Source organism: Equus caballus, chromosome 28 (genome assembly GCF_041296265.1).
Source record: "Equus caballus isolate H_3958 breed thoroughbred chromosome 28, TB-T2T, whole genome shotgun sequence".
NCBI lineage: Eukaryota > Metazoa > Chordata > Mammalia > Perissodactyla > Equidae > Equus > Equus caballus.
In genome coordinates this window covers 2,832,803-2,859,894 of record NC_091711.1, presented here as the reverse complement: position 1 = coordinate 2,859,894, position 27,092 = coordinate 2,832,803, and positions in this window count along the sequence as shown.

Sequence of the window (27,092 nt, the reverse complement as noted above, 5' to 3'; positions counted from 1 at the left end):
AAGCGGTTCTGGCGTAGTTGGCAGGTGATTTTGGCATGACTGGCAGGTGGTTCCAGCAAGCCTGGCAGGTGATTCCAAAGTGTTCACCAACTGGTTGTGGCGTAGCCGGCAGGTGATTTTTGCGTGATCGGCAGGTGGTTCTGGCGAGTCGAGCAGGTGGTTCCGGCGTGCTCGGCTGGTGCTTCCGGGGTCATTGGCACGGGGTTCTGGCATGTCTGAGAGGTGGTTCCTGCATGCCCGGCAAGTGATTCCGGAGTGTTCGCCTAGTGGTTCTGGCATAGTCGGCAGGTGATTTTGGCATGTCCGGGAGGTGGTTCAGGCGAGTTGAGCAGGTGGTTCCAACGTGCTTGGCAGGTGCTTCCGGCATCTCCGGCACGTGTTTCTGGCACATCTGACAGGTGGTTCCGGCATGCCCGAAAGGTGATTCCGGTCTGTCCGGTAGGTGGTTCCAGCCTGCACGGCATGTGGTTCTGGTACGTCTCAGAGGTGGTTGCGCATGCCAAACAGGTGATTCCGGACTGTCCGCCACATGGTTCTGGCACGTCTGAGAGGTGGTTCCGGCATGCCCGGCAGGTCATCCCAGAGAGTCCTCCAAGTGGTTCTGGCATAACACGCAGGTGATTTTGGCGTGTCTGGCAGGTTGTTCCGTTGTGCTTGGCAGGTGGTTCAGACTTGGCCGGCAGGTGGTTCCAGACTGTCCAGGACGTGTTTCCAGCTTCTCCGGCAGGTGGTTCTGGTACGTCTGAGAGGTGGTTCCGCCATGGCTGGCAGGTGATTCCGGACCGTCCCCCAGGTGGTTCTGGCATAGCCAGCAGTTGATATTGGCCTGTCCGGCAGGTGGTTCCGGCGAGTCGAACAGGTGGCTCCGGCGTGCTCGGCAGGTGCTTCCGGTCTGTCCGGTAGGTGATTCCGGGGTGTCCGGCACGTGCTTCCGGCACGTATGAGAGGTGGTTCCGGCATGCGCGGCAGGTGATTTCGGAGTGTCCGCCAGGTGGTTCTGGCGTACCCGGCAGGTGATTTTGGCGTGGCCGGCAGGTGTTTCTGGCGAGTCGAGCAGGAGGCTCCGGCATGCTCAGCAGGTGCTTCCGGCGTCTCCGGCACGTGGTTCTGGTGTGTCTGAGAGCTGGTTCCGGAATGTCCGGCAGATGATTCCGGAGTGTCCGCCCAGTGGTTCTGGCATACCAGGCTGGTGATTTGGGCCTGTCAGGTAGGTGGTTCCGGCGAGTCGAGCAGGTGGCTCCGGCGTGCTCGGCAGGTTGTTCAGACGGGTCTGGCAGGTGTTTTCCGTCTGTTCGGGGTGTGGTTCCAGCATCTCATGCACATGGTTCTGGCACGTCTGAGTTGTGGTTCCGGCCGGCCCGACAGGTGTTTCCACAGTGTCCGCCAAGTGGTACTGGCGTAGTTGGCAGGTGATTTTGGCATGACCGGCAGGTGGTTCCAGCAAGCCCGGCAGGTGATTCCGAAGTGTTCCCCAACTGGTTGTGGCGTAGCCGGCAGGTGATTTTTGCGTGTCCGGCAGGTGGTTCTGGCGAGTCGAGCAGGTGGTTCCGGCGTGCTCGGCAGGTGCTTCCGGGGTCATTGGCACGTGGTTCTGGCATATCTGAGAGGTGGTTCCGGCATGCCCGGCAGGTGATTCCGGAGTGTTCGCCAAGTGTTTCCGGCGTAGCCGGCAGGTGATTTTGCATGTCCAGCGGTCGTTCCGGCGGGTCGAGCCGGTGGTTCCGGCGTGTCCGGCAGGTGGTTCCGGTCTGTCCGGGAGGTGGTTCTGTGGTGTCCGGCACGAGGTTCAGTCTGAGAGGCTGTGCCGGCATGCCCCTCACGTGATTCCGGCTTGTCCCCGAAGTGGTGCTGGTGTAGCGGGCAGGTGATTTTGGCGTGTCCGGCAGGTGGTTCAGGCGAGTTGAGCAGGTGGTTGCGACGTGCTCGGCAGGTGCTTCCGGCGTCTCCAGCACGTGTTTCTGGCACATCTGACTGGTGGTTCCGGCATGCCCAAAAGTTGATTCCGGTCTGTCCGATAGGTGGTTCCGGCGTGAACGGCACGTGGTTCTGGTACGTCTTAGAGGTGATTGCGCATGCCCAACTGGTGATTCCGGACTGTCCGCCACGTGCTTCTGGCACGTCTGAGAGGTGGTTCCAACATGCCCGGCAGGTCATTTCGGAGAGTCGTCCAAGTGGTTCTGGCGTAGCCCGCAGGTGATTTTGGCGTGTCCGGCAGGTGGTTCCGCCGTGCTCGGCAGGTGGTTCAGGCATGGCCGTCACGTGGTTCCAGTCTGTCCAGGACGTGTTTCCAGCTTCTCCGGCAGGTGGTTCTGGTACGTCTGAGAGGTGGTTCCGCCATGGCTGGCAGGTGATTCCGGACCGTCCCCCAGGTGGTTCTGGCATAGCCAGCATTTGATATTGGCCTGTCCGGCAGGTGGTTCCAGCGAGTCGAACAGGTGGCTCCGGCGTGCTCGGCAGGTGGTTCCGGTCTGTCCGGTAGGTGATTCCGGCGTGTCCGGCACGTGCTTCCGGCACGTCTGAGAGGTGGTTCCGGCATGCGCGGCAGGTGATTCCGTAGTGTCCGCCAGGTGGTTCTGGCATACCCGGCAGGTGCTTTTGGCGTGTCCGGCAGGTGTTTCTGGCGAGTCGAGCAGGTGGCTCCGGCATGCTCGGCAGGTGCTTCCGGCGTCTCCGGCACTTGGTTCTGGTGTGTCTGAGAGCTGGTTCCGGCATGTCCGGCAGATGATTCCGGAGTGTCCGCCAAGTGGTTCTGGCATACCCAGCAGGTGATTTTGGCGTGTCAGGGAGGTGGTACCGGTGAGTCGAGCAGGTGGTTCCGGCGTGCTCGGCAGGTGGTTCAGGCGGTTCTGGCAGGTGGTATCCGTCTGTTCAGGGTGTGGTTCCAGCGTCTCATGAACACGTTTCTGGCACGTCTGAGATGTGGTTCCAGCCGGCCCGACAGGTGTTTCCGCAGTGTCCGCCAAGCGGTTCTGGCGTAGTTGGCCGGTGATTTTGGCATGACTGGCAGGTGGTTCCAGCAAGCCTGGCAGGTGATTCCAAAGTGTTCCCCAACTGGTTTTGGCGTAGCCGGCAGGTGATTTTTGCGTGTCCGGCAGGTGGTTCTGGCGAGTCGAGCAGGTGGTTCCGGCGTGCTCGGCAGGTGCTTCCGGGGTCATTGGCACGTGGTTCTGGCATATCTGAGAGGTGGTTCCGGCATGCCCGGCAGGTGATTCCGGAGTGTTCGCCAAGTGTTTCCGGCGTAGCCGGCAGGTGATTTTGCATGTCCAGCGGTCGTTCCGGCGGGTCGAGCCGGTGGTTCCGGCGTGTCCGGCAGGTGGTTCCGGTCTGTCCGGCAGGTGGTTCTGTGGTGTCCGGCACGAGGTTCAGTCTGAGAGGCTGTGCCGGCATGCCCCTCACGTGATTCCGGCTTGTCCCCGAAGTGGTGCTGGTGTAGCGGGCAGGTGATTTTGGCGTGTCCGGCAGGTGGGTCAGGCGAGTTGAGCAGGTGGTTGCGACGTGCTCGGCAGGTGCTTCCGGCGTCTCCGGCACGTGTTTCTGGCACATCTGACTGGTGGTTCCGGCATGCCCAAAAGTTGATTCCGGTCTGTCCGGTAAGTGGTTCCGGCGTGCACGGCACGTGGTTCTGGTTCGTGTCAGAGGTGGTTGCGTATGCCCAACAGGTGATTCCGGACTGTCCGCCACGTGCTTCTGGCACGTCTGAGAGGTGGTTCCAACATGCCCGGCAGGTCATTTCGGAGAGTCGTCCAAGTGGTTCTGGCGTAGACCGCAGGTGATTTTGGCGTGTCCGGCAGGTGGTTCTGCCGTGCTCGGCAGGTGGTTCAGGCATGGCCGTCACGTGGTTCCAGTCTGTCCAGGACGTGTTTCCAGCTTCTCCGGCAGGTGGTTCTGGTACGTCTGAGAGGTGGTTCCGCCATGGCTGGCAGGTGATCCCGGACTGTCCCCCAGGTGGTTCTGGCATAGCCAGCAGTTGATATTGGCCTGTCCGGCAGGTGGTTCCAGCGAGTCGAACAGGTGGCCCCGGCGTTCTTGGCAGGTGGTTCCGGTCTGTCCGGTAGTTGTTTCCGGCGTGCCTGGCACGTGCTTCCGGCACGTCTGAGAGGTGGTTCCGTCATGCGCGGCAGGTGATTCTGGAGTGTCCGCCAGGTGGTTCTGGCGTACCCGGCAGGTGATTTTGGCGTGTCCGGCAGGCTTTTCTGGCGAGTCGAGCAGGTGGCTCCGGCATGCTCGGCAGGTGCTTCCGGCGTCTCCGGCACTTGGTTCTGGTGTGTCTGAGAGCTGGTTCCGGCATGTCCGGCAGATGATTCCGGAGTGTCCGCCAAGTGTTTGGCATACCCAGCAGGTGATTTTGGCGTGTCAGGGAGGTGGTACCGGTGAGTCGAGCAGGTGGTTCCGGCGTGCTCAGCAGGTGGTTCAGGCGGTTCTGGCACGTGGTATCCGTCTGTTCGGGGTGTGGTTCCAGCATCTCATGAACACGTTTCTTGCACGTGTGAGATGTGGTTCCAGCCGGCCCGACAGGTGTTTCCGCAGTGTCCGCCAAGCGGTTCTGGCGTAGTTGGCAGGTGATTTTGGCATGACTGGCAGGTGGTTCCAGCAAGCCTGGCAGGTGATTCCAAAGTGTTCACCAACTGGTTGTGGCGTAGCCGGCAGGTGATTTTTGCGTGATCGGCAGGTGGTTCTGGCGAGTCGAGCAGGTGGTTCCGGCGTGCTCGGCTGGTGCTTCCGGGGTCATTGGCACGGGGTTCTGGCATGTCTGAGAGGTGGTTCCTGCATGCCCGGCAAGTGATTCCGGAGTGTTCGCCAAGTGGTTCTGGCATAGTCGGCAGGTGATTTTGGCATGTCCGGCAGGTGGTTCAGGCGAGTTGAGCAGGTGGTTCCAACGTGCTTGGCAGGTGCTTCCCGCGTCTCCGGCACGTGTTTCTGGCACATCTGACAGGTGGTTCCGGCATGCCCGAAAGGTGATTCCGGTCTGTCCGGTAGGTGGTACGAGCCTGCACGGCATGTGGTTCTGGTACGTCTCAGAGGTGGTTGCGCATGCCCAACAGGTGATTCCGGACTGTCCGCCACATGGTTCTGGCACGTCTGAGAGGTGGTTCCAGCATGCCCGGCAGGTCATCCCAGAGAGTCCTCCAAGTGGTTCTGGCATGACACGCAGGTGATTTTGGCGTGTCTGGCAGGTTGTTCCGTTGTGCTTGGCAGGTGGTTCAGGCTTGGCCGGCAGGTGGTTCCAGACTGTCCAGGACGTGTTTCCAGCTTCTCCGGCAGGTGGTTCTGGTACGTCTGAGAGGTGGTTCCGCCATGGCTGGCAGGTGATTCCGGACCGTCCCCCAGGTGGTTCTGGCATAGCCAGCAGTTGATATTGGCCTGTCCGGCAGGTGGTTCCAGCGAGTCGAACAGGTGGCTCCGGCGTGCTCGGCAGGTGGTTCCGGTCTGTCCGGTAGGTGATTCCGGCATGTCCGGCACGTGCTTCCGGCACGTCTGAGAGGTGGTTCCGGCATGCGCGACAGGTGGTTTCGGAGTGTCCGCCATGTGGTTCTGGCGTACCCGGCAGGTGATTTTGGCGTGTCCGGCAGGTGTTTCTGGCGAGTCGAGCAGGTGGCTCCAGCATGCTCGGCATGTGCTTCCAGCGTCTCCGGCACGTGGTTCTGGTGTGTCTGAGAGCTGGATCCGGCATGTCCGGCAGATGTTTCCGGAGTGTCCGCCAAGTGGTTCTGGAATACCCGGCTGGTGATTTGGGCCTGTCAGGTAGGTGGTTCCGGCGAGTCGAGCAGGTGGCTCCGGCGTGCTCGGCAGTTTGTTCAGACGGGTCTGGCAGGTGTTTTCCGTCTGTTCGGGGTGTGGTTCCAGCATCTCATGCACATGGTTCTGGCACGTCTGAGATGTGGTTCCGGCCGGCCCGACAGGTGTTTCCACAGTGTCCGCCAAGTGGTACTGGCGTAGTTGGCAGGTGATTTTGGCATGACCAGCAGGTGGTTCCAGCAAGCCCGGCAGGTGATTCCGAAGTGTTCCCCAACTGGTTGTGGCGTAGCCGGCAGGTGATTTCTGTGTGTCCGGCAGGTGGTTCTGGCGAGTCGAGCTGGTGGTTCCGGCGTGCTCGGCAGGTGCTTCCGGGGTCATTGGCACGTGGTTCTGGCATATCTGAGAGGTGGTTCCGGCATGCCCGGCAGGTGATTCCGGAGTGTTCGCCAAGTGTTTCCGGCGTAGCCGGCAGGTGATTTTGCATGTCCAGCGGTCGTTCCGGCGGGTCGAGCCGGTGGTTCCGGCGTGTCCGGCAGGTGGTTCCGGTCTGTCCGGCAGGTGGTTCTGTGGTGTCCGGCACGAGGTTCAGTCTGAGAGGCTGTGCCGGCATGCCCCTCACGTGATTCCGGCTTGTCCCCGAAGTGGTGCTGGTGTAGCGGGCAGGTGATTTTGGCGTGTCCGGCAGGTGGTTCAGGCGAGTTGAGCAGGTGGTTGCGAGGTGCTCGGCAGGTGCTTCCAGCGTCTCCAGCACGTGTTTCTGGCACATCTGACTGGTGGTTCCGGCATGCCCAAAAGTTGATTCCGGTCTGTCCGATAGGTGGTTCCGGCGTGAACGGCACGTGGTTCTGGTACGTCTTAGAGGTGATTGCGCATGCCCAACAGGTGATTCCGGACTGTCCGCCACGTGCTTCTGGCACGTCTGAGAGGTGGTTCCAACATGCCCGGCAGGTCATTTCGGAGAGTCGTCCAAGTGGTTCTGGCGTAGCCCGCAGGTGATTTTGGCGTGTCCGGCAGGTGTTTCTGGCGAGTCGAGCAGGTGGCTCCGGCATGCTCGGCAGGTGCTTCCGGCGTCTCCGGCACGTGGTTCTGGTGTGTCTGAGAGCTGGTTCCGGCATGTCCGGCAGATGATTCCGGAGTGTCCGCCAAGTGGTTCTGGCATACCCAGCAGGTGATTTTGGCGTGTCAGGGAGGTGGTACCGGTGAGTCGAGCAGGTGGTTCCGGCGTGCTCAGCAGGTGGTTCAGGCGGTTCTGGCAGGTGGTATCCGTCTGTTCAGGGTGTGGTTCCAGCGTCTCATGAACACGTTTCTGGCACGTCTGAGATGTGGTTCCAGCCGGCCCGACAGGTGTTTCCGCAGTGTCCGCCAAGCGGTTCTGGCGTAGTTGGCCGGTGATTTTGGCATGACTGGCAGGTGGTTCCAGCAAGACTGGCAGGTGATTCCAAAGTGTTCCCCAACTGGTTGTGGCGTAGCCGGCAGGTGATTTTTGCGTGTCCGGCAGGTGGTTCTGGCGAGTCGAGCAGGTGGTTCCGGCGTGCTCGGCAGGTGCTTCCGGGGTCATTGGCACGTGGTTCTGGCATATCTGAGAGGTGGTTCCGGCATGCCCGGCAGGTGATTCCGGAGTGTTCGCCAAGTGTTTCCGGCGTAGCCGGCAGGTGATTTTGCATGTCCAGCGGTCGTTCCGGCGGGTCGAGCCGGTGGTTCCGGCGTGTCCGGCAGGTGGTTCCGGTCTGTCCGGCAGGTGGTTCTGTGGTGTCCGGCACGAGGTTCAGTCTGAGAGGCTGTGCCGGCATGCCCCTCACGTGATTCCGGCTTGTCCCCGAAGTGGTGCTGGTGTAGCGGGCAGGTGATTTTGGCGTGTCCGGCAGGTGGGTCAGGCGAGTTGAGCAGGTGGTTGCGACGTGCTCGGCAGGTGCTTCCGGCGTCTCCGGCACGTGTTTCTGGCACATCTGACTGGTGGTTCCGGCATGCCCAAAAGTTGATTCCGGTCTGTCCGGTAGGTGGTTCCGGCGTGCACGGCACGTGGTTCTGGTACGTCTCAGAGGTGGTTGCGTATGCACAACAGGTGATTCCGGACTGTCCGCCACGTGCTTCTGGCACGTCTGAGAGGTGGTTCCAACATGCCCGGCAGGTCATTTCGGAGAGTCGTCCAAGTGGTTCTGGCGTAGACCGCAGGTGATTTTGGCGTGTCCGGCAGGTGGTTCCGCCGTGCTCGGCAGGTGGTTCAGGCATGGCCGTCACGTGGTTCCAGTCTGTCCAGGACGTGTTTCCAGCTTCTCCGGCAGGTGGTTCTGGTACGTCTGAGAGGTGGTTCCGCCACGGCTGGCAGGTGATTCCGGACCGTCCCCCAGGTGGTTCTGGCATAGCCAGCATTTGATATTGGCCTGTCCGGCAGGTGGTTCCAGCGAGTCGAACAGGTGGCTCCGGCGTGCTCGGCAGGTGGTTCCGGTCTGTCCGGTAGGTGATTCCGGCGTGTCCGGCACGTGCTTCCGGCACGTCTGAGAGGTGGTTCCGGCATGCGCGGCAGGTGATTCCGTAGTGTCCGCCAGGTGGTTCTGGCATACCCGGCAGGTGATTTTGGCGTGTCCGGCAGGTGTTTCTGGCGAGTCGAGCAGGTGGCTCCGGCATGCTCGGCAGGTGCTTCCGGCGTCTCCGGCACTTGGTTCTGGTGTGTCTGAGAGCTGGTTCCGGCATGTCCGGCAGATGATTCCGGAGTGTCCGCCAAGTGGTTCTGGCATACCCAGCAGGTGATTTTGGCGTGTCAGGGAGGTGGTACCGGTGAGTCGAGCAGGTGGTTCCGGCGTGCTCAGCAGGTGGTTCAGGCGGTTCTGGCAGGTGGTATCCGTCTGTTCAGGGTGTGGTTCCAGCGTCTCATGAACACGTTTCTGGCACGTCTGAGATGTGGTTCCAGCTGGCCCGACAGGTGTTTCCGCAGTGTCCGCCAAGCGGTTCTGGCGTAGTTGGCAGGTGATTTTGGCATGACTGGCAGGTGGTTACAGCAAGCCTGGCAGGTGATTCCAAAGTGTTCACCAACTGGTTGTGGCGTAGCCGGCAGGTGATTTTTGCCTGATCGGCAGGTGGTTCTGGCCAGTCGAGCAGGTGGTTCCGGCGTGCTCGGCTGGTGCTTCCGGGGTCATTGGCACGGGGTTCTGGCATGTCTGAGAGGTGGTTCCTGCATGCCCGGCAAGTGATTCCGGAGTGTTCGCCAAGTGGTTCTGGCATAGTCGGCAGGTGATTTTGGCAGGTCCGGCAGGTGGTTCAGGCGAGTTGAGCAGGTGGTTCCAACGTGCTTGGCAGGTGCTTCCGGCGTGTCCGGCACGTGTTTCTGGCACATCTGACAGGTGGTTCCGGCATGCCCAAAAGGTGATTCCGGTCTGTCCGGTAGGTGGTTCCAGCCTGCACGGCATGTGGTTCTGGTACGTCTCAGAGTTGGTTGCGCATGCCCAACCGGTGACTCCGGACTGTCCGCCACATGGTTCTGGCACGTCTGAGAGGTGGTTCCGGCATGCCCGGCAGGTCATCCCAGAGAGTCCTCCAAGTGGTTCTGGCATATCACGCAGGTGATTTTGGCATGTCTGGCAGGTTGTTCCATTGTGCTTGGCAGGTGGTTCAGGCTTGGCCGGCAGGTGGTTCCAGACTGTCCAGGACGTGTTTCCAGCTTCTCCGGCAGGTGGTTCTGGTACGTCTGAGAGGTGGTTCCGCCATGCCTGACAGGTGATTCTGGACCGTCCCCCAGGTGGTTCTGGCATAGCCAGCACTTAATATTGGCCTGTCCGGCAGGTGGTTCCAGCGAGTCGAACAGGTGGCTCCGGCGTGCTCGGCAGGTGGTTCCGGTCTGTCCGGTAGGTGATTCCGGCGTGTCCGGCACGTGCTTCCGGCACGTCTGAGAGGTGGTTCCGGCATGCGCGACAGGTGGTTTCGGAGTGTCCGCCATGTGGTTCTGGCGTACCCGGCAGGTGATTTTGGCGTGTCCGGCAGGTGTTTCTGGCGAGACGAGCAGGTGGCTCCGGCCTGCTCGGCAGGTGCTTCCGGCGTCTCCGGCACCTGGTTGAGGTGTGTCTGAGAGCTGGTTCCGGCATGTCCGGCAGATGATTCCGGAGTGTCCGCCAAGTGGTTCTGGCATACCCGGCTGGTGATTTGGGCATGTCAGGTAGGTGGTTCCGGCGAGTCGAGCAGGTGGCTCCGGCGTGCTCGGCATGTTGTTCAGTCGGGACTGGCAGGTGTTTTCCGTCTGTTCGGGGTGTGGTTCCAGCATCTCATGCACATGGTTCTGGCACGTCTGAGATGTGGTTCCGGCCGGCCCGACAGGTGTTTCCACAGTGTCCGCCAAGTGGTACTGGCGTAGTTGGCAGGTGATTTTGGCATGACCGGCAGGTGGTTCCAGCAAGCCCGGCAGGTGATTCCGAAGTGTTCCCCAACTGGTTGTGGCGTAGCCGGCAGGTGATTTTTGCATGTCCGGCAGGTGGTTCTGGCGAGTCGAGCAGGTGGTTCCGGCGTGCTCGGCAGGTGCTTCCGGGGTCATTGGCACGTGGTTCTGGCATATCTGAGAGGTGGTTCCGGCATGCCCGGCAGGTGATTCCGGAGTGTTCGCCAAGTGTTTCCGGCGTAGCCGGCAGGTGATTTTGCATGTCCAGCGGTCGTTCCGGCGGGTCGAGCCGGTGGTTCCGGCGTGTCCGGCAGGTGGTTCCGGTCTGTCCGGCAGGTGGTTCTGTGGTGTCCGGCACGAGGTTCAGTCTGAGAGGCTGTGCCGGCATGCCCCTCACGTGATTCCGGCTTGTCCCCGAAGTGGTGCTGGTGTAGCGGGCAGGTGATTTTGGCGTGTCCGGCAGGTGGTTCAGGCGAGTTGAGCAGGTGGTTGCGACGTGCTTGTCAGGTGCTTCCGGCGTCTGCGGCACGTGTTTCTGGCACATCTGACTGGTGGTTCTGGCATGCCCAAAAGTTTATTCCGGTCTGTCCGGTAGGTGGTTCCGGCGTGCACGGCACGTGGTTCTGGTACGTGTCAGAGGTGGTTGCGTATGCCCATCAGGTGATTCCGGACTGTCCGCCACGTGCTTCTGGCACGTCTGAGAGGTGGTTCCAACATGCCCGGCAGGTCATTTCGGAGAGTCGTCCAAGTGGTTCTGGCGTAGCCCGCAGGTGATTTTGGCGTGTCCGGCAGGTGGTTCCGCCGTGCTCGGCAGGTGGATCAGGCATGGCCGCCACTTGGTTCCAGTCTGTCCAGGACGTGTTTCCAGCTTCTCCGGCAGGTGGTTCTGGTACGTCTGAGACGTGGTTCCGCCATGGCTGGCAGGTGATCCCGGACTGTCCCCCAGGTGGTTGTGGCATAGCCAGCAGTTGATATTGGCCTGTCCGGCAGGTGGTTCCAGCGAGTCGAACAGGTGGCTCCGGCGTTCTTGGCAGGTGGTTCCGGTCTGTCCGGTAGGTGTTTCCGGCGTTTCTGGCACGTGCTTCCGGCACGTCTGATAGGTGGTCCCCGTAATGAGAGACAGGTGATTCCGGAGTGTCCGCCATGTGGTTCTGGCGTACCCGGCAGGTGATTTTGGGGTGTCCGGCAGGTGTTTCTGGCGAGTCGAGCAGGTGGCTCCGGTATGCTCGGCAGGTGCTTCCGGCGTCTCCGGCACTTGGTTCTGGTGTGTCTGAGAGCTGGTTCCGGCATGTCCGGCAGATGATTCCGGAGTGTCCACCAAGTGGTTCTGGCATACCCAGCAGGTGATTTTGGCGTGTCAGGGAGGTGGTACCGGTGAGTCGAGCAGGTGGTTCCGGCGTGCTCAGCAGGTGGTTCAGGCGGTTCTGGCAGGTGGTATCCGTCTGTTCGGGGTGTGGTTCCAGCATCTCATGAACACGTTTCTGGCACGTCTGAGATGTGGTTCCAGCCGGCCAGACAGGTGTTTCCGCAGTGTCCACCAAGCGGTTCTGGCGTAGTTGGCAGGTGATTTTGGCATGACTGGCAGGTGGTTCCAGCAAGCCTGGCAGGTGATTCCAAAGTGTTCACCAACTGGTTGTGGTGTAGCCGGCAGGTGATTTTTGCGTGATCGGCAGGTGGTTATTGCCAGTCGAGCAGGTGGTTCCGGCGTGCTCGGCTGGTTCTTCCGGGGTCATTGGCACGGGGTTCTGGCATGTCTGAGAGGTGGTTCCTGCATGCCCGGCAAGTGATTCCGGAGTGTTCGCCAAGTGGTTCTGGCATAGTCGGCAGGTGATTTTGGCATGTCCGGCAGGTGGTTCAGGCGAGTTGAGCAGGTGGTTCCAACGTGCTAGGCAGGTGCTTCCGGCGTCTCCGGCACGTGTTTCTGGCACATCTGACAGGTGGTTCCGGCATGCCCGAAAGGTGATTCCGGTCTGTCCGGTAGGTGGTTCCAGCCTGCACGGCATGTGGTTCTGGTACGTCTCAGAGGTGGTTGCGCATGCCCAACAGGTGATTCCGGACTGTCCGCCACATGGTTCTGGCACGTCTGAGAGGTGGTTCCGGCATGCCCGGCAGGTCATCCCAGAGAGTCCTCCAAGTGGTTCTGGCATAACACGCAGGTGATTTTGGCGTGTCTGGCAGGTTGTTCCGTGGTGCTTGGCAGGTGGTTCAGGCTTGGCCGGCAGGTGGTTCCAGACTGTCCAGGACGTGTTTCCAGCTTCTCCGGCAGGTGGTTCTGGTACGTCTGAGAGGTGGTTCCGCCATGGCTGGCAGGTGATTCCGGACCGTCCCCCAGGTGGTTCTGGCATAGCCAGCAGTTGATATTGGCCTGTCCGGCAGGTGGTTCCAGCGAGTCGAACAGGTGGCTCCGGCGTGCTCGGCAGGTGGTTCAGGTCTGTCCGGTAGGTGATTCCGGCGTGTCCGGCACGTGCTTCCGGCACGTCTGAGAGCTGGTTCCGGCATGTCCGGCAGATGATTCCGGAGTGTCCGCCAAGTGGTTCTGGCATACCCGGCTGGTGATTTGGGCATGTCAGGTAGGTGGTTCCGGCGAGTCGAGCAGGTGGCTCCGGCGTGCTCGGCATGTTGTTCAGTCGGGACTGGCAGGTGTTTTCCGTCTGTTCGGGTTGTGTTTCCCGCATCTCATGCACATGGTTCTGGCACGTCTGAGATGTGGTTCCGGCCGGCCCGACAGGTGTTTCCGCAGTGTCCGCCAAGTGGTACTGGCGTAGTTGGCAGTTGATTTTGGCATGACCGGCAGGTGGTTCCAGCAAGCCCGGCAGGTGATTCCAAAGTGTTCCCCAACTGGTTGTGGCGTAGCCGGCAGGTGATTTTTGCGTGTCCGGCAGGTGGTTCTGGCGAGTCGAGCAGGTGGTTCCGGCGTGCTCGGCAGGTGCTTCCGGGGTCATTGGCACGTGGTTCTGGCATATCTGAGAGGTGGTTCCGGCATGCCCGGCAGGTGATTCCGGAGTGTTCGCCAAGTGTTTCAGGCGTAGACGGCAGGTGATTTTGCATGTCCAGCGGTCGTTCCGGCGGGTCGAGCCGGTGGTTCCGGTGTGTCCGGCAGGTGGTTCCGGTCTGTCCGGCAGGTGGTTCTGTGGTGTCCGGCACGAGGTTCAGTCTGAGAGGCTGTGCCGGCATGCCCCTCACGTGATTCCGGCTTGTCCCCGAAGTGGTGCTGGTGTAGCGGGCAGGTGATTTTGGCGTGTCCGGCAGGTGGTTCAGGCGAGTTGAGCAGGTGGTTGCGACGTGCTCGGCAGGTGCTTCCGGCGTCTCCGGCACATGTTTCTGGCACATCTGACTGGTGGTTCCGGCATGCCCAAAAGTTGATTCCGGTCTGTCCGGTAGGTGGTTCCGGCGTGCACGGCACGTGGTTCTGGTACGTGTCAGAGGTGGTTGCGTATGCCCAACAGGTGATTCCGGACTGTCCGCCACGTGCTTCTGGCACGTCTGAGAGGTGGTTCCAACATGCCCGGCAGGTCATTTCGGAGAGTCGTCCAAGTGGTTCTGGCGTAGCCCGCAGGTGATTTTGGCGTGTCCGGCAGGTGGTTCCGCCGTGCTCGGCAGGTGGTTCAGGCATGGCCGTCACGTGGTTCCAGTCTGTCCAGGACGTGTTTCCAGCTTCTCCGGCAGGTGGTTCTGGTACGTCTGAGAGGTGGTTCCGCCATGGCTGGCAGATGATCCCGGACTGTCCCCCAGGTGGTTCTGGTATAGCCAGCAGTTGATATTGGCCTGTCCGGCAGGTGGTTCCAGCGAGTCGAACAGGTGGCTCCGGCGTGCTCGGCAGGTGGTTCCGGTCTGTCCGGTAGGTGATTCCGGCGTGTCCGGCACGTGCTTCCGGCACGTCTGAGAGGTGGTTCCGGCATGCGTAACAGGTGATTTCGGAGTGTCCGCCAGGTGGTTCTGGCGTACCCGGCAGGTGATTTTGGCGTGTCCGGCAGGTGTTTCTGGCGAGTCGAGCAGGTGGCTCCGGCATGCTCGGCAGGTGCTTCCGGCGTCTCCGGCACGTGGTTGAGGTGTGTCTGAGAGCTGGTTCCGGCATGTCCGGCAGATGATTCCGGAGTGTCCGCCAAGTGGTTCTGGCATACCCGGCTGGTGATTTGGGCCTACCAGGTAGGTGGTTCCGGCGAGTCGAGCAGGTGGCTCCGGCGTGCTCGGCATGTTGTTCAGTCGGGACTGGCAGGTGTTTTCCGTCTGTTCGGGTTGTGGTTCCAGCATCTCATGCACATGGTTCTGGCACGTCTGAGATGTGGTTCCGGCCGGCCCGACAGGTGTTTCCACAGTGTCCGCCAAGTGGTACTGGCGTAGTTGGCAGGTGATTTTGGCATGACCGGCAGGTGGTTCCAGCAAGCCCGGCAGGTGATTCCAAAGTGCTCCCCAACTGGTTGTGGCGTAGCCGGCAGGTGATTTTTGCCTGTCCGGCAGGTGGTTCTGGCGAGTCGAGCAGGTGGTTCTGTGGTGTCCGGCACGAGGTTCAGTCTGAGAGGCTGTGCCGGCATGCCCCTCACGTGATTCCGGCTTGTCCCCGAAGTGGTGCTGGTGTAGCGGGCAGGTGATTTTGGCGTGTCCGGCAGGTGGTTCAGGCGAGTTGAGCAGGTGGTTGCGACGTGCTCGGCAGGTGCCTCCGGCGTCTCCGGCATGTGTTTCTGGCACATCTGACTGGTGGTTCCAGCATGCCCAAAAGTTGATTCCGGTCTGTCCGGTAGGTGGTTCCGGCGTGCACGGCACGTGGTTCTGGTAGGTCTCAGAGGTGGTTGCGTATGCCCAACAGGTGATTCCGGACTGTCCGCCACGTGCTTCTGGCACGTCTGAGGGGTGGTTCCAACATGCCCGGCAGGTCTTTTCGGAGAGCCGTCCAAGGAGTTCTGGCGTAGCCCGCAGGTGATTTTGGCGTGTCCGGCAGGTGGTTCCGCCATGCTCGGCAGGTGGATCAGGCATGGCCGCCACTTGGTTCCAGTCTGTCCAGGACGTGTTTCCAGCTTCTCCGGCAGGTGGTTCTGGTACGTCTGAGAGGTGGTTCCGCCATGGCTGGCAGGTGATCCCGGACTGTCCCCCAGGTGGTTCTGGCATAGCCAGCAGTTGATATTGGCCTGTCCGGCAGGTGGTTCCAGCGAGTCGAACAGGTGGCTCCGGCGTTCTTGGCAGGTGGTTCCGGTCTGTCCGGTAGGTGTTTCCGGCGTGTCTGGCACGTGCTTCCGGCACGTCTGATAGGTGGTTCCGTAATGAGCGACAGGTGATTCCGGAGTGTCCGCCATGTGGTTCTGGCGTACCCGGCAGGTGATTTTGGGGTGTCCGGCAGGTGTTTCTGGCGAGTCGAGCAGGTGGCTCCGGTATGCTCGGCAGGTGCTTCCGGCGTCTCCGGCACTTGGTTTTGGTGTGTCTGAGAGCTGGTTCCGGCATGTCCGGCAGATGATTCCGGAGTGTCCGCCAAGTGGTTCTGGCATACCCAGCAGGTGATTTTGGCGTGTCAGGGAGGTGGTACCGGTGAGTCGAGCAGGTGGTTCCGGCGTGCTCAGCAGGTGGTTCAGGCGGTTCTGGCAGGTGGTATCCGTCTGTTCGGGGTGTGGTTCCAGCATCTCATGAACACGTTTCTGGCACGTCTGAGATGTGGTTCCAGCCGGCCCGACAGGTGTTTCCGCAGTGTCCACCAAGCGGTTCTGGCGTAGTTGGCAGGTGATTTTGGCATGACTGGCAGGTGGTTCCAGCAAGCCTGGCAGGTGATTCCAAAGTGTTCACCAACTGGTTGTGGCGTAGCCAGCAGGTGATTTTTGCGTGATCGGCAGGTGGTTCTTGCCAGTCGAGCAGGTGGTTCCGGCGTGCTCGGCTGGTGCTTCCGGGGTCATTGGCACGGGGTTCTGGCATGTCTGAGAGGTGGTTCCTGCATGCCCGGCAAGTGATTCCGGAGTGTTCGCCAAGTGGTTCTGGCATAGTCGGCAGGTGATTTTGGCATGTCCGGCAGGTGGTTCAGGCGAGTTGAGCAGGTTGTTCCAACGTTCTTGGCAGGTGCTTCCGGCGTCTCCGGCACGTGTTTCTGGCACATCTGACAGGTGGTTCCGGCATGCCCGAAAGGTGATTCCGGTCTGTTCGGTAGGTGGTTCCAGCCTGCACGGCATGTGGTTCTGGTACGTCTCAGAGGTGGTTGCGCATGCCCAACAGGTGATTCCGGACTGTCCGCCACATGGTTCTGGCACGTCTGAGAGGTGGTTCCGGCATGCCCGGCAGGTCATCCCAGAGAGTCCACCAAGTGGTTCTGGCATAACACGCAGGTGATTTTGGCGTGTCTGGCAGGTTGTTCCGTTGTGCTTGGCAGGTGGTTCAGGCTTGGCCGGCAGGTGGTTCCAGACTGTCCAGGACGTGTTTCCAGCTTCTCCGGCAGGTGGTTCTGGTACGTCTGAGAGGTGGTTCCGCCATGGCTGGCAGGTGATTCCGGACCGTCCCCCAGGTGGTTCTGGCATAGCCAGCATTTGATATTGGCCTGTCCGGCAGGTGGTTCCAGGGAGTCAAACAGGTGGCTCCGGCGTGCTCGGCAGGTGGTTCCGGTCTGTCCGGTAGGTGATTCCGGCGTGTCCGCCAAGTGGTTCTGGCATACCCGGCTGGTGATTTGGGCATGTCATGTAGGTGGTTCCGGCGAGTCGAGCAGGTGGCTCCGGCGTGCTCGGCAGGTTGTTCAGACGGGTCTGGCAGGTGTTTTCCGTCTGTTCGGGGTGTGGTTCCAGCATCTCATGTACATGGTTCTGGCACGTCTGAGATGGGTTCCGGCCGGCCCGACAGGTGTTTCCACAGTGTCCGCCAAGTGGTACTGGCGTAGTTGGCAGGTGATTTTGGCATGACCGGCAGGTGGTTCCAGCAAGCCCGGCAGGTGATTCCGAAGTGTTCCCCAACTGGTTGTGGCGTAGCCGGCAGGTGATTTTTGCGTGTCCGGCAGGTGGTTCTGGCGAGTCGAGCAGGTGGTTCCGGCGTGCTCGGCAGGTCCTTCCGGGGTCATTGGCACGTGGTTCTGGCATATCTGAGAGGGGGTTCCGGCATGCCCGGCAGGTGATTCCGGAGTGTTCACCAAGTGTTTCCGGCGTAGCCGGCAGGTGATTTTGCATGTCCAGCGGTCGTTCCGGCGGGTCGAGCCGGTGGTTCCGGCGTGTCCGGCAGGTGGTTCCGGTCTGTCCGGCAGGTGCTTCTGTGGTGTCCGGCACGAGGTTCAGTCTGAGAGGCTGTGCCGGCATGCCCCTCACGTGATTCCGGCTTGTCCCCGAAGTGGTGCTGGTGTAGCGGGCAGGTGATTTTGGCGTGTCCGGCAGGTGGTTCAGGCGAGTTGAGCAGGTGGTTGCGACGTGCTCGGCAGGTGCTTCCGGCGTCTCCGGCACGTGTTTCTGGCACATCTGACTGGTGGTTCCGGCACGCCCAAAAGTTGATTCCGGTCTGTCCGGTAGGTGGTTCCGGCGTGCACGGCACGTGGTTCTGGTACGTGTCAGAGGTGGTTGCGTATGCCCAAGAGGTGATTCCGGACTGTCCGCCACGTGCTTCTGGCACGTCTGAGAGGTGGTTCCAACATGCCCGGCAGGTCATTTCGGAGAGTCGTCCAAGTGGTTCTGGCGTAGCCCGCAGGTGATTTTGGCGTGTCCGGCAGGTGGTTCCGCCGTGCTCGGCAGGTGGTTCAGGCATGGCCGTCACGTGGTTCCAGTCTGTCCAGGACGTGTTTCCAGCTTCTCCGGCAGGTGGTTCTGGTACGTCTGAGAGGTGGTTCCGCCATGGCTGGCAGATGATCCCGGACTGTCCCCCAGGTGGTTCTGGTATAGCCAGCAGTTGATATTGGCCTGTCCGGCAGGTGGTTCCAGCGAGTCGAACAGGTGGCTCCGGCGTGCTCGGCAGGTGGTTCCGGTCTGTCCGGTAGGTGATTCCGGCGTGTCCGGCACGTGCTTCCGGCACGTCTGAGAGGTGGTTCCGGCATGCGTGACAGGTGATTTCGGAGTGTCCGCCAGGTGGTTCTGGCGTACCCGGCAGGTGATTTTGGCGTGTCCGGCAGGTGTTTCTGGTGAGTCGAGCAGGTGGCTCCGGCATGCTCGGCAGGTGCTTCCGGCGTCTCCGGCACGTGGTTGAGGTGTGTCTGAGAGCTGGTTCCGGCATGTCCGGCAGATGATTCCGGAGTGTCCGCCAAGTGGTTCTGGCATACCCGGCTGGTGATTTGGGCCTATCAGGTAGGTGGTTCCGGCGAGTCGAGCAGGTGGCTCCGGCGTGCTCGGCATGTTGTTCAGTCGGGACTGGCAGGTGTTTTCCGTCTGTTCGGGTTGTGGTTCCAGCATCTCATGCACATGGTTCTGGCACGTCTGAGATGTGGTTCCGGCCGGCCCGACAGGTGTTTCCACAGTGTCCGCCAAGTGGTACTGGCGTAGTTGGCAGGTGATTTTGGCATGACCGGCAGGTGGTTCCAGCAAGCCCGGCAGGTGATTCCAAAGTGCTCCCCAACTGGTTGTGGCGTAGCCGGCAGGTGATTTTTGCCTGTCCGGCAGGTGGTTCTGGCGAGTCGAGCAGGTGGTTCCGGCGTGCTCGGCAGGTGCTTCCGGGGTCATTGGCACGTGGTTCTGGCATATCTGAGAGGTGGTTCCGGCATGCCCGGCAGGTGATTCCGGAGTGTTCGCCAAGTGTTTCCGGCGTAGCCGGCAGGTGATTTTGCATGTCCAGCGGTCGTTCCGGCGGGTCGAGCCGGTGGTTCCGGCGTGTCCGGCAGGTGGTTCCGGTCTGTCCGGCAGGTGGTTCTGTGGTGTCCGGCACGAGGTTCAGTCTGAGAGGCTGTGCCGGCATGCCCCTCACGTGATTCCGGCTTGTCCCCGAAGTGGTGCTGGTGTAGCGGGCAGGTGATTTTGGCGTGTCCGGCAGGTGGTTCAGGCGAGTTGAGCAGGTGGTTGCGACGTGCTCGGCAGGTGCTTCCGGCGTCTCCGGCACGTGTTTCTGGCACATCTGACTGGTGGTTCCGGCATGCCCAAAAGTTGATTCCGGTCTGTCCGGTAGGTGGTTCCGGCGTGCACGGCACGTGGTTCTGGTACGTCTCAGAGGTGGTTGCGTATGCCCAACAGGTGATTCCGGACTGTCCGCCACGTGCTTCTGGCACGTCTGAGAGGTGGTTCCAACATGCCCGGCAGGTCATTTCGGAGAGTCGTCCAAGTGGTTCTGGCGTAGCCCGCAGGTGATTTTGGCGTGTCCGGCAGGTGGTTCCGCCGTGCTCGGCAGGTGGTTCAGGCATGGCCGTCACGTGGTTCCAGTCTGTCCAGGACGTGTTTCCAGCTTCTCCGGCAGGTGGTTCTGGTACGTCTGAGAGGTGGTTCCACCATGGCTGGCAGGTGATCCCGGACTGTCCCCCAGGTGGTTGTGGCATAGCCAGCAGTTGATATTGGCCTGTCCGGCAGGTGGTTCCAGAGAGTCGAACAGGTGGCTCCGGTGTTCTTGGCAGGTGGTTCCGGTCTGTCCGGTAGGTGTTTCCGGCGTGTCCGGCACGTGCTTCCGGCACGTCTGAGAGGTGGTTCCGGCATGCGCTGCAGGTGATTCCGTAGTGTCCGCCACGTGGTTCTGGCATACCCGGCAGGTGATTTTGGGGTGTCCGGCAGGTGTTTCCGGCAAGTCGAGCAGGTGGCTCCGGTATGCTCGGCAGGTGCTTCCGGCGTCTCCGGCACTTGGTTCTGGTGTGTCTGAGAGCTGGTTCCGGCATGTCCGGCAGATGATTCCGGAGTGTCCGCCAAGTGGTTCTGGCATACCCAGCAGGTGATTTTGGCGTGTCAGGGAGGTGGTACCGGTGAGTCGAGCAGGTGGTTCCAGCGTGCTCAGCAGGTGGTTCAGGCGGTTCTGGCAGGTGGTATCCGTCTGTTCGGGGTGTGGTTCCAGCATCTCATGAACACGTTTCTGGCACGTCTGAGATGTGGTTCCAGCCGGCCCGACAGGTGTTTCCGCAGTGTCCACCAAGCGGTTCTGACGTAGTTGGCAGGTGATTTTGGCATGACTGGCAGGTGGTTCCAGCAAGCCTGGCAGGTGATTCCAAAGTGTTCACCAACTGGTTGTGGCGTAGCCGGCAGGTGATTTTTGCGTGATCGGCAGGTGGTTCTGGCCAGTCGAGCAGGTGGTTCCGGCGTGCTCGGCTGGTGCTTCCGGGGTCATTGGCACGGGGTTCTGGCATGTCTGAGAGGTGGTTCCTGCATGCCCGGCAAGTGATTCCGGAGTGTTCGCCAAGTGGTTCTGGCATAGTCGGCAGGTGATTTTGGCATGTCCGGCAGGTGGTTCAGGCGAGTTGAGCAGGTGGTTCCAACGTGCTTGGCAGGTGCTTCCGGCGTCTCCGGCACGTGTTTCTGGCACATCTGACAGGTGGTTCCGGCATGCCCGAAAGGTGATTCCGGACTGTCCGGTAGGTGGCTCCAGCCGGCACGGCATGTGGTTCTGGTACGTCTCAGAGGTGGTTGCGCATGCCCAACAGGTGATTCCGGACTGTCCGCCACATGGTTCTGGCACGTCTGAGAGGTGGTTCCGGCATGCCCGGCAGGTCATCCCAGAGAGTCCTCCAAGTGGTTCTGGCATAACACGCAGGTGATTTTGGCGTGTCTGGCAGGTTGTTCCGTTGTGCTTGGCAGGTGGTTCAGGCTTGGCCGGCAGGTGGTTCCAGACTGTGCAGGACGTGTTTCCAGCTTCTCCGGCAGGTGGTTCTGGTACGTCTGAGAGGTGGTTCCGCCATGGCTGGCAGGTGATTCCGGACCGTCCCCCAGGTGGTTCTGGCATAGCCAGCAGTTGATATTGGCCTGTCCGGCAGGTGGTTCCAGCGAGTCGAACAGGTGGCTCTGGCGTGCTCGGCAGGTGGTTCCGGTCTGTCCGGTAGGTGATTCCGGCGTGTCCGGCACGTGCTTCAGGCACGTCTGAGAGGTGGTTCCGGCATGCGCGACAGGTGGTTTCGGAGTGTCCGCCAGTTGGTTCTGGCGTACCCGGCAGGTGATTTTGGCGTGTCCGGCAGGTGTTTCTGGCGAGTCGAGCAGGTGGCTCCGGCAGGCTCGGCAGGTGCTTCCGGCGTCTCCGGCACGTGGTTCTGGTGTGTCTGAGAGCTGGTTCCGGCATGTCCGGCAGATGATTCCGGAGTGTCCGCCAAGTGGTTCTGGCATACCCGGCTGGTGATTTGGGCATGTCAGGTAGGTGGCTCCGGCGTGCTCGGCAGGTTGTTCAGACGGGTCTGGCAGGTGTTTTCCGTCTTTTCGGGGTGTGGTTCCAGCATCTCATGCACATGGTTCTGGCACGTCTGAGATGTGGTTCCGGCCGGCCCGACAGGTGTTTCCACAGTGTCCGCCAAGTGGTACTGGCGTAGTTGGCAGGTGATTTTGGCATGACCGGCAGGTGGTTCCAGCAAGCCCGGCAGGTGATTCCGAAGTGTTCCCCAACTGGTTGTGGCGTAGCCGGCAGGTGATTTTTGCGTGTCCGGCAGGTGGTTCTGGCGAGTCGAGCAGGTGGTTCCGGCGTGCTCGGCAGGTGCTTCCGGGGTCATTGGCACGTGGTTCTGGCATATCTGAGAGGTGGTTCCGGCATGCCCGGCAGGTGATTCCGGAGTGTTCGCCAAGTGTTTCCGGCGTAGCCGGCAGGTGATTTTGCATGTCCAGCGGTCGTTCCGGCGGGTCAAGCCGGTGGTTCCGGCGTGTCTGGCAGGTGGTTCCGGTCTGTCCGGCAGGTGGTTCTGTGGTGTCCGGCACGAGGTTCAGTCTGAGAGGCTGTGCCGGCATGCCCCTCACGTGATTCCGGCTTGTCCCCGAAGTGGTGCTGGTGTAGCGGGCAGGTGATTTTGGCGTGTCCGGCAGGTGGTTCAGGCGAGTTGAGCAGGTGGTTGCGACGTGCTCGGCAGGTGCCTCCGGCGTCTCCGGCATGTGTTTCTGGCACATCTGACTGGTGGTTCCAGCATGCCCAAAAGTTGATTCCGGTCTGTCCGGTAGGTGGTTCCGGCGTGCACGGCACGTGGTTCTGGTAGGTCTCAGAGGTGGTTGCGTATGCCCAACAGGTGATTCCGGACTGTCCGCCACGTGCTTCTGGCACGTCTGAGGGGTGGTTCCAACATGCCCGGCAGGTCTTTTCGGAGAGCCGTCCAAGGAGTTCTGGCGTAGCCCGCAGGTGATTTTGGCGTGTCCGGCAGGTGGTTCCGCCATGCTCGGCAGGTGGATCAGGCATGGCCGCCACTTGGTTCCAGTCTGTCCAGGACGTGTTTCCAGCTTCTCCGGCAGGTGGTTCTGGTACGTCTGAGAGGTGGTTCCGCCATGGCTGGCAGGTGATCCCGGACTGTCCCCCAGGTGGTTGTGGCATAGCCAGCAGTTGATATTGGCCTGTCCGGCAGGTGGTTCCAGCGAGTCGAACAGGTGGCTCCGGCGTTCTTGGCAGGTGGTTCCGGTCTGTCCGGTAGGTGTTTCCGGCGTGTCTGGCACGTGCTTCCGGCACGTCTGATAGGTGGTTCCGTAATGAGCGACAGGTGATTCCGGAGTGTCCGCCATGTGGTTCTGGCGTACCCGGCAGGTGATTTTGGGGTGTTCGGCAGGTGTTTCTGGCGAGTCGAGCAGGTGGCTCCGGTATGCTCGGCAGGTGCTTCCGGCGTCTCCGGCACTTGGTTTTGGTGTGTCTGAGAGCTGGTTCCGGCATGTCCGGCAGATGATTCCGGAGTGTCCGCCAAGTGGTTCTGGCATACCCAGCAGGTGATTTTGGCGTGTCAGGGAGGTGGTACCGGTGAGTCGAGCAGGTGGTTCCGGCGTGCTCAGCAGGTGGTTCAGGCGGTTCTGGCAGGTGGTATCCGTCTGTTCGGGGTGTGGTTCCAGCATCTCATGAACACGTTTCTGGCACGTCTGAGATGTGGTTCCAGCCGGCCCGACAGGTGTTTCCGCAGTGTCCGCCAAGCGGTTCTGGCGTAGTTGGCAGGTGATTTTGGCATGACTGGCAGGTGGTTCCAGCAAGCCTGGCAGGTGATTCCAAAGTGTTCACCAACTGGTTGTGGCGTAGCCGGCAGGTGATTTTTGCGTGATCGGCAGGTGGTTCTGGCCAGTCCAGCAGGTGGTTCCGGCGTGCTCGGCTGGTGCTTCCGGGGTCATTGGCACGGGGTTCTGGCATGTCTGAGAGGTGGTTCCTGCATGCCCGGCAAGTGATTCCGGAGTGTTCGCCAAGTGGTTCTGGCATAGTCGGCAGGTGATTTTGGCATGTCCGGCAGGTGGTTCAGGCGAGTTGAGCAGGTGGTTCCAACGTTCTTGGCAGGTGCTTCCGGCGTCTCCGGCACGTGTTTCTGGCACATCTGACAGGTGGTTCCGGCATGCCCGAAAGGTGATTCCGGTCTGTTCGGTAGGTGGTTCCAGCCTGCACGGCATGTGGTTCTGGTACGTCTCAGAGGTGGTTGCGCATGCCCAACAGGTGATTCCGGACTGTCCGCCACATGGTTCTGGCACGTCTGAGAGGTGGTTCCGGCATGCCCGGCAGGTCATCCCAGAGAGTCCACCAAGTGGTTCTGGCATAACACGCAGGTGATTTTGGCGTGTCTGGCAGGTTGTTCCGTTGTGCTTGGCAGGTGGTTCAGGCTTGGCCGGCAGGTGGTTCCAGACTGTCCAGGACGTGTTTCCAGCTTCTCCGGCAGGTGGTTCTGGTACGTCTGAGAGGTGGTTCCGCCATGGCTGGCAGGTGATTCCGGACCGTCCCCCAGGTGGTTCTGGCATAGCCAGCATTTGATATTGGCCTGTCCGGCAGGTGGTTCCAGGGAGTCAAACAGGTGGCTCCGGCGTGCTCGGCAGGTGGTTCCGGTCTGTCCGGTAGGTGATTCCGGCGTGTCCGCCAAGTGGTTCTGGCATACCCGGCTGGTGATTTGGGCATGTCAGGTAGGTGGTTCCGGCGAGTCGAGCAGGTGGCTCCGGCGTGCTCGGCAGGTTGTTCAGACGGGTCTGGCAGGTGTTTTCCGTCTGTTCGGGGTGTGGTTCCAGCATCTCATGCACATGGTTCTGGCACGTCTGAGATGGGTTCCGGCCGGCCCGACAGGTGTTTCCACAGTGTCCGCCAAATGGTACTGGCGTAGTTGGCAGGTGATTTTGGCATGACCGGCAGGTGGTTCCAGCAAGCCCGGCAGGTGATTCCGAAGTGTTCCCCAACTGGTTGTGGCGTAGCCGGCAGGTGATTTTTGCGTGTCCGGCAGGTGGTTCTGGCGAGTCGAGCAGGTGGTTCCGGCGTGCTCGGCAGGTCCTTCCGGGGTCATTGGCTCGTGGTTCTGGCATATCTGAGAGGGGGTTCCAGCATGCCCGGCAGGTGATTCCGGAGTGTTCACCAAGTGTTTCCGGCGTAGCCGGCAGGTGATTTTGCATGTCCAGCGGTCGTTCCGGCGGGTCGAGCCGGTGGTTCCGGCGTGTCCGGCAGGTGGTTCCGGTCTGTCCGGCAGGTGGTTCTGTGGTGTCCGGCACGAGGTTCAGTCTGAGAGGCTGTGCCGGCATGCCCCTCACGTGATTCCGGCTTGTCCCCGAAGTGGTGCTGGTGTAGCGGGCAGGTGATTTTGGCGTGTCCGGCAGGTGGTTCAGGCGAGTTGAGCAGGTGGTTGCGACGTGCTCGGCAGGTGCTTCCGGCGTCTCCGGCACGTGTTTCTGGCACATCTGACTGGTGGTTCCGGCACGCCCAAAAGTTGATTCCGGTCTGTCCGGTAGGTGGTTCCGGCGTGCACGGCACGTGGTTCTGGTACGTGTCAGAGGTGGTTGCGTATGCCCAACAGGTGATTCCGGACTGTCCGCCACGTGCTTCTGGCACGTCTGAGAGGTGGTTCCAACATGCCCGGCAGGTCATTTCGGAGAGTCGTCCAAGTGGTTCTGGCGTAGCCCGCAGGTGATTTTGGCGTGTCCGGCAGGTGGTTCCGCCGTGCTCGGCAGGTGGTTCAGGCATGGCCGTCACGTGGTTCCAGTCTGTCCAGGACGTGTTTCCAGCTTCTCCGGCAGGTGGTTCTGGTACGTCTGAGAGGTGGTTCCGCCATGGCTGGCAGATGATCCCGGACTGTCCCCCAGGTGGTTCTGGTATAGCCAGCAGTTGATATTGGCCTGTCCGGCAGGTGGTTCCAGCGAGTCGAACAGGTGGCTCCGGCGTGCTCGGCAGGTGGTTCCGGTCTGTCCGGTAGGTGATTCCGGCGTGTCCGGCACGTGCTTCCGGCACGTCTGAGAGGTGGTTCCGGCATGCGTGACAGGTGATTTCGGAGTGTCCGCCAGGTGGTTCTGGCGTACCCGGCAGGTGATTTTGGCGTGTCCGGCAGGTGTTTCTGGTGAGTCGAGCAGGTGGCTCCGGCATGCTCGGCAGGTGCTTCCGGCGTCTCCGGCACGTGGTTGAGGTGTGTCTGAGAGCTGGTTCCGGCATGTCCGGCAGATGATTCCGGAGTGTCCGCCAAGTGGTTCTGGCATACCCGGCTGGTGATTTGGGCCTATCAGGTAGGTGGTTCCGGCGAGTCGAGCAGGTGGCTCCGGCGTGCTCGGCATGTTGTTCAGTCGGGACTGGCAGGTGTTTTCCGTCTGTTCGGGTTGTGGTTCCAGCATCTCATGCACATGGTTCTGGCACGTCTGAGATGTGGTTCCGGCCGGCCCGACAGGTGTTTCCACAGTGTCCGCCAAGTGGTACTGGCGTAGTTGGCAGGTGATTTTGGCATGACCGGCAGGTGGTTCCAGCAAGCCCGGCAGGTGATTCCAAAGTGCTCCCCAACTGGTTGTGGCGTAGCCGGCAGGTGATTTTCGCCTGTCCGGCAGGTGGTTCTGGCGAGTCGAGCAGGTGGTTCCGGCGTGCTCGGCAGGTGCTTCCGGGGTCATTGGCACGTGGTTCTGGCATATCTGAGAGGTGGTTCCGGCATGCCCGGCAGGTGATTCCGGAGTGTTCGCCAAGTGTTTCCGGCGTAGCCGGCAGGTGATTTTGCATGTCCAGCGGTCGTTCCGGCGGGTCGAGCCGGTGGTTCCGGCGTGTCCGGCAGGTGGTTCCGGTCTGTCCGGCAGGTGGTTCTGTGGTGTCCGGCACGAGGTTCAGTCTGAGAGGCTGTGCCGGCATGCCCCTCACGTGATTCCGGCTTGTCCCCGAAGTGGTGCTGGTGTAGCGGGCAGGTGATTTTGGCGTGTCCGGCAGGTGGTTCAGGCGAGTTGAGCAGGTGGTTGCGACGTGCTCGGCAGGTGCTTCCGGCGTCTCCGGCACGTGTTTCTGGCACATCTGACTGGTGGTTCCGGCATGCCCAAAAGTTGATTCCGGTCTGTCCGGTAGGTGGTTCCGGCGTGCACGGCACGTGGTTCTGGTACGTCTCAGAGGTGGTTGCGTATGCCCAACAGGTGATTCCGGACTGTCCGCCACGTGCTTCTGGCACGTCTGAGAGGTGGTTCCAACATGCCCGGCAGGTCATTTCGGAGAGTCGTCCAAGTGGTTCTGGCGTAGCCCGCAGGTGATTTTGGCGTGTCCGGCAGGTGGTTCCGCCGTGCTCGGCAGGTGGTTCAGGCATGGCCGTCACGTGGTTCCAGTCTGTCCAGGACGTGTTTCCAGCTTCTCCGGCAGGTGGTTCTGGTACGTCTGAGAGGTGGTTCCACCATGGCTGGCAGGTGATCCCGGACTGTCCCCCAGGTGGTTGTGGCATAGCCAGCAGTTGATATTGGCCTGTCCGGCAGGTGGTTCCAGAGAGTCGAACAGGTGGCTCCGGTGTTCTTGGCAGGTGGTTCCGGTCTGTCCGGTAGGTGTTTCCGGCGTGTCCGGCACGTGCTTCCGGCACGTCTGAGAGGTGGTTCCGGCATGCGCTGCAGGTGATTCCGTAGTGTCCGCCACGTGGTTCTGGCATACCAGGCAGGTGATTTTGGGGTGTCCGGCAGGTGTTTCCGGCAAGTCGAGCAGGTGGCTCCGGTATGCTCGGCAGGTGCTTCCGGCGTCTCCGGCACTTGGTTCTGGTGTGTCTGAGAGCTGGTTCCGGCATGTCCGGCAGATGATTCCGGAGTGTCCGCCAAGT